Source organism: Miscanthus floridulus, chromosome 3 (assembly GCF_019320115.1).
Source record: "Miscanthus floridulus cultivar M001 chromosome 3, ASM1932011v1, whole genome shotgun sequence".
Taxonomy (NCBI): Eukaryota; Viridiplantae; Streptophyta; class Magnoliopsida; order Poales; family Poaceae; genus Miscanthus; species Miscanthus floridulus.
Genome location: NC_089582.1, coordinates 148,498,361 through 148,505,471, shown reverse-complemented (window position 1 = coordinate 148,505,471; position 7,111 = coordinate 148,498,361). Strand labels below are relative to the sequence as shown.

The window sequence follows — 7,111 nt, the reverse complement described above, 5'->3', positions numbered from 1 at the left end:
AACAGTCCCCTAATTCCCATCCCAATGTGAAAAGCCTGTATTTCAAAAATTTCTCGGTCTCTCAAAATCCATCCTCCAACCCCTTAAAGATGAGGGAAACCTCCCTCCCCCAAGACCTGAGATTTTGGCGCGAGCTCCAACTGCCGACGCCAAGGATGGGAAAGGGGATGAGGAGGAGGAGATCCTGGGCGCGGGCGCCATGGCCGGGGACGGGAAAGAAGACCTACAGCTTCTTAGGCGCCATGGTTGGGGACGGAGCTTCTTGGACGCCATGGCTAAGGACCACGAAGGAGGAGCAGTATGGGAGGAGGAGGTAGGAAGGGTGGGAGTGGCGACGGAGAAATAGGAGCGGCAGCGGCAGTACAGGACGTGCCGATGCTGCGCTCGGAGTCGGAGGTTGCGGGGAACGAACGAGTGGGGAGAGAAGAAATAGAAGAAAGGGTGTGAATGACAAATTGACCCCACATGTCAGATGAGATATTGGGGATGTGATTTTCTCATTCTGTTGGAGGAAGACCTTTCAAAGCCCTCAAAAAAAGGTTTGTAGCTCCCCCCAATAACTAGTTTTAGGGTTGAGATTTTCTCCTACGGCTGGAGATGCTCTTAGGAGTCAAATAACTTTAATTTAACAAAAATGTATAAAAAGTACTAACATCTACGTACCTTATAAGTATTATTAGATTAATCACAGAACATATTATTAGATTTGATATAAGTCAAAAATAGCTTAACTTCGATCAAGCTTACAATGATTAGTAATATAACATTTATGTTGCCGACAAAGTTTACCTCGAAAATATATTTTATAATTGATTTACTAGTGCTAATTTTGTATGACTTATTTTCTTATATATATTTGATCAATGTTAAAAGCGCTCGACTCATGGAGAAGCGAAAATATATTCCGGAACGGAGGGAGTAAGTGTTAGTATTTTTCTGTTAACATTGATTAGATTTTAAATTATCTGAGAATTGTATGTGAACGGTGGGAGTACTTTTTTGGACGAGGAGGAGAGTAGACACGGCCACCAAGCGAGTCACACCGTGTTGACACAGCAGTGGCAGGTGGATGGGATGGGATGGGATGGGCTGTGAATTGTGTGATCCAGGGGAGGCTTTCCTGGCCTGCCTCCATTTCGGAAAGCTGCTTTCAGAGTCGGCAGACGGCCGTGCTCGCTGCTCTGTTTCAGCTGCGAGAACGAGAATGTGAGATCACATGCCCCTGTCCTTCTCGGCCCTCCGCCCCACGCGGCCAGGCGGCCGGTTCCTGCCTCTATGCTCACACGCCACATGCTTCAATGATCATCTTCTCCTATTGCCCTCCTCCTGTCTGCTACAGTTACACCATGCAATGCAACCCCCTCGTTTTCTTTTCCTGTTTCTTTTGTTATTATATTATGCAGAAGAAGAAGTTTCTTCTTTGAAAGGTATATGCAGAAAAAGAAGTAGTAACTTGGTTTGGAAGAGATGACGCGTGCACCTGCCTCAACTCTGTGCTTGGGTTGGGAGCCAACAAACCAAACGGAACAAGTTAGGCAGGGGAGTGGCCGACGGAGCACTAGAGTTGTAGCTAGACTGCTCGTCCTTATCCGCACCGCACGTGCACATTGCCCATCTCACCATCTTCTTTGTTTGATCCATCCTCCACTCCACTCATCCCCTCCCGGCTGTGGGGCTGCAGCTAAGGCACGGCACCAAGCTCGAGCTCCTTGGTCTCTCCTCCTCGCGGGCGCTTTCCCCTCCCCTTCTCCTCCTCGCGCTTCTATTGTGTTTCTTTATCTTTATTTATATCCCCACATCCCTTTCCCCGCCCACTCGCATTGTCTGTCTCTTGCCGGCTGGCGCTGCCGTCCATCCACGTTTCTGCGTGTGTGTTCTTGCAATCTTGCGGCAGCTGGCCAAAGGCCGGCGGCCGGCGACTCAATCCGTTCGGCTGACGACACGTACGACATTGCTCGCCTTGCCCTGTCCTGCTCATGCTCATGCGTGTCCTCTCCTGGATGTGGATGACCAGAGGCTAGCAGCAGCAGGCTTCTAATCTTGGTCCCTCGCGCGCGCCGCCATGGATCCCGAGTTTGGTGTCGGCACGGCGCCACGAAAGGTCAGTCAGACCCAGCTCCCAATCCTTCCTGCCTTACCTCCAGGCTCCAGCAGCAGGCAGCACCTGAGGGGGTATGCAGTGCTTGCTGCTCAGACAGAGCTCTGAACCCAGCTGCCGCAACCTCGGTGCGTCCTGTGTGGTTGTTTTGATTGCAGAGGGAGCCGTGGCGGACGACTGCTGCTGCTGGCGTACCAGAGCCTCGGCGTGGTGTACGGCGACCTCAGCATCTCGCCGCTGTACGTGTACAAGAGCACCTTCGCCGAGGACATCACGCACTCGGAGGGCAACGAGGAGATCTACGGCGCCCTCTCCTTCGTCTTCTGGACGCTCACCCTCATCCCGCTCCTCAAGTACGTCACCATCGTCCTGCGCGCCGACGACAACGGCGAAGGTACGTACGTGCGTCGGCCACCGCTAGCTGCAGCCTACACCCTGACCCTGCAGTGCAGCACCACCAGCCAGCTCCGTTCTGATCATCTCTTCCTCTCTCCGGCATGCCCACAGGAGGCACGTTCGCGCTCTACTCCCTCATCTGCCGCCACGCCAATGTCAGCCTCCTCCCCAACCGACAGGTCGCCGACGAGGAGCTCTCCACCTACAGGCTGGAGCGCCCGCCTGAGGCCGCCGGGAGGTCCGGCATCAAGGCCTGGCTTGAGAAGCACAAGAATCTGCACACCGCGCTGCTCGTCATGGTCATGATCGGCACCTGCATGGTCATCGGCGACGGCGTCCTCACGCCCGCCATCTCTGGTACGTACAGTCGGCGTCGCTCACCTTTAATTCTCTGTCTGTCCACCATGCCTTGCCTGCTGCTTCGTCAGAATTATGCTGACGATGGTTCACTTCAGTTCTGTTTCTGATCGACCTCTCTGCCTTTTCTTCTCCCTGCTTCTTCAGTGTTCTCCGCCGTCTCAGGGCTCGAGCTCTCCTTGTCCAAGGATCAGCATGAATGTAAGTTTATTTAAAATCACACAACACAAGCCGTTTTTCTTTAATTTTTACTTGCTTCCTATAGTTTACATACCACCATATCCTAGAACTACCTATTCTTAGGTTAGGTGCCAATATTATGAGTTCATGACTATGTAATCCGATCATCTAGACTTAGCATCTTCTGTCACAATCTGCATCTGAACTTCGCATCCCAGAATTCTTAAACTGAAGGGCCCTAAACTGAAACAGGATATGGGCAGGGCAGGTTCTTGCACATGCCATGTGACTGTATCTATCTCTTCACTAATCTCCATCACCTGACTGTTACCTTCACATGCTAGCTAGATGCTGCTAGTCTTAGCTTTCAGAAACATCTTATTTTAACCCTGCCTGTAGGATTTCTCCAATGCTCATCGAAGTTTCTTCCCGTCGCAGATGCCGTCATTCCGATAACCTGCGCCATTTTAGTATTCCTGTTCGCGCTCCAGCACTACGGCACCCACCGCGTAGGGTTCCTCTTCGCGCCGATCATCCTCGCCTGGCTGCTCTGCATGAGCACGATCGGCCTGTACAACATCATCCGCTGGAACCCCCAGGTCTACACGGCACTCAATCCCTCCTACATGATCAGATTCCTCAGGAAGACAAAGAAGTCTGGCTGGATGTCCCTGGGAGGAATTCTGCTGTGCATGACAGGTAAATTTTGCTCTATGATAAATAGACCATTTCGTTCGTCTGCAACTCGCAACAGCTGCAGAAGCAGAGCAGGTGGATGAACTTATCGTGCGTGACATGTCTGCCATTATTCAGGATCTGAAGCGATGTTCGCTGATCTTGGACACTTCTCCTACAGCGCGATCCAGGCAATCCCCTGACCCTGCACTTCTTATACTTGACCTCCTCTATGAATATTTGCTTTCTTTTTTAGGCCTTGTTTGGATGTATGTATCCACTTCAATCCACATTTGTTGGAGTGGATTAGAATCGACCACTCCAACACATGTGGATTGAGATGAATACATGTGCATCCAAACAAAGCCTTAGTGTGTAAGTAAATCTGAACTCTGAACTGATGAAGTCTGTCCTTTTTTTCAGCTTGCTTTCACTTCTTTGGTGTACCCTTCACTGATCCTGGGATACATGGGCCAAGCTGCTTATTTGTCCCAGCACCATAACCTTGACGCAAGCTACCAAATTGGATTCTACATTGCAGTTCCTGGTACGCCACACTACTACATGGTTGGTTTATTCTCACATCACACTACGCTTTCAGAGTTTCAGACATTCACAGGCTTTTGCCTCTGTGATGAATGCAGAGAGTGTAAGATGGCCTGTGCTAGTGCTGGCGATCTTGGCGTCGGTGGTCGGCAGCCAGGCCATCATCAGCGGCACGTTCTCCATCATCAGCCAGAGCCAGTCTCTGAGCTGCTTCCCCAGGGTGAAAGTCGTGCACACGTCTGACAAAGTTCATGGCCAGATATACATCCCTGAGGTCAACTGGATCCTCATGGTCCTCTGCATTGCTGTCACTGTTGGTTTCCGTAACACCAAGCACATGGGAAACGCGTCTGGTGAGTAGAGTATCTTGCTTTCCTGGCACTGATGATCATGTGCAGAAAACTGATCCAACCATATACCTGAACTTTTGCTTCTGAATTGTTGTGCAGGCTTGGCCGTGATCACGGTGATGCTGGTGACGACGTGCCTCATGTCCCTGGTGATCATGCTGTGCTGGGACCGGTCTCCATGGCTGGCCCTCGCCTTCTTCCTCTTCTTCGGCTCCATCGAGGCGCTCTACTTCTCGGCGTCGCTGATCAAGTTCCTGGAAGGCGCGTGGCTGCCGATCCTCCTGGCGCTCATCCTGCTCGCCGTCATGTTCGTGTGGCACCACACGACGATCAAGAAGTACGAGTACGACATGCACAACAAGGTGACCCTGGAGTGGCTGCTGGCGCTGGGCGACAAGCTGGGCATGGTGCGCGTCCCGGGCATCGGCCTCGTCTACACCGACCTCACCTCCGGCGTGCCAGCCAACTTCTCCCGCTTCGTGACCAACCTGCCGGCGTTCCATCGGGTGCTGGTCTTCGTCTGCGTTAAGTCCGTGACGGTGCCGCACGTGCTCCCCGCCGAGCGCTACCTCGTCGGCCGCGTCGGCCCGCCGGGCCACCGCTCCTACCGCTGCATCGTGCGCTACGGCTACCGCGACGTGCACCAGGACGTGGACTCCTTCGAGACGGAGCTCGTCGAGAGCCTCGCCACGTTCATCAAGCTGGACGCGCTGTTCCGCTGCAGCGACGCCGGCGGCGGCGAGCAGCGGGACAGCAGCTACTACGAGCGCGAGAACGCGCTGACAGTCATCGGCAGCAACCCGCTGCGGCGCCACATGAGCCTGGGCTACGACGAATCCCACTCCCACACGGCGCGTCGTCTGGCTCTGACCGCGTGGACGGCATAGAGCTCGCCGCGGCGCCGGTGGTCGTGAAGAAGCAGGTGAGATTTGCGGTGGCGCCGCCCAGGAGCCCCGGCGTGGACGAGAGCGTGCTGGAGGAGCTGCACGAGCTGTGCGAGGCGCGGGAAGCTGGCACGGCGTTCATCCTGGGGCACTCGCACGTGAAGACCAAGCCCGGGTCGTCGCTGCTCAAGAGGCTGGCAGTCGGCGTCGGCTACAACTTCCTGCGCCGGAACTGCCGCGGCCCGGACGTGGCGCTGCGCGTGCCGCCGGCGTCGCTGCTCGAGGTGGGCATGGTGTACGTGCTGTAACAGAACGTGGCGGGGATGGGTGACTGCGATCTGTGCGTCCGGTTTTCGCTACGTAAACTACGGATCCCTCTGCTTTTGTGCAGTATGCAGATCTCGACATTTCCCAGTGATAAGCGTTGACTAAGGATTATATATCATTTAAACTATATATATATATATATATATATATATATATATATATATATATATATATATATATATATATATATATATATATATATATATATATATAAACAATGCAAATTTTGGACTAAGTTTTTTTTGGAAAAAAATTGTACCGACAAAATTTTCACAAACTGGGCAAGGATGTCATTAAACATGATACCGTTAGGTCCTTAAACTTGGTTTCAGATCTTATTCGCATCTAAACGGGCCTAACCCACTTTCACATGCTGAAGTGACATATTGATCGTGTAGTGACATGAACTCGACACGTGAGACTCATAAGTCAAATACAAAGTAAAATTCATTGACCGGTCTTTGAACTTCGTAACGGGTATCATTATAGTCCTATAGAACATATAAAATGATATTGGCCATATTCGCTTGTCTTATGAGTCGTACTGTTTCAATGAAGAAATAATATTTTTCTCTTCCAATAAATCAGCGAACAGTGTTTTCAGTTATGATTTTTTAACAAAACGAACAAGGCCATTTTCTGTTTCATGTCTTATCTAGGTCTAAAGGAGGCCTAAGGGTGTGTTTGGTTGAGCTGTGGCTTTTACAAAAGTAGCTGTGAGTCATGGGCTTGTGGAAAAAGCTGTTTTGTGAGTTATGGGCTGTGAGAAAGCTGAAAGCCGTTTGGTGAAACAACTGTGGCTTTTTTAAAACACTTACGAGCGGGCCCACATGTCATTCACAGTCCACCCCCACTGAACTCTCTTCCTCTCTCACTGACAAGCGGACCCCGCTCGTCATTATCTTCTTCTTCCTCCAGGCGCACTGGGTCGCGCGCTAGACCAAGGAGGTGCTCTCCTCCATGGAGCGCGAGGTCGAGCGCCGCAACCGCGAGGCCGAGCTCCTCGCCCTCACGCACCTCCACCCCATCTCCACCCTTGACCCCTCCTCCTTCCTCCTCTCACCGGAGCAGCACACCGCACCAAGGTAGGCAGCGCCACTGACGCCAGTGGCCGCGCCTCACCCTTCCCCTCTCCCTTCCCCAACCACCAGAACGGGATGCCCCCACCCTCCCTTGCTCCTCCTACCTTCCCCTTGGTCCCTAGTAGCCCGAGGCCCCAGACCGGGGAGCTCCCGAGCTCGCCTGACCTCTACCCATGGCGGGCCGCCGCGGGGAAAAGATGACCTCCGGTGGCTCGA

General features: G+C 52.5%; 1 pseudogene; it reads left to right on the top strand.

Moving 5' to 3' along the window:
* The first annotated feature begins 1,665 nt into the window (after positions 1-1,665).
* Positions 1,666-5,918, top strand: LOC136542800 (probable potassium transporter 9; annotated as a pseudogene).
* The last annotated feature ends 1,193 nt before the right edge of the window (positions 5,919-7,111 follow it).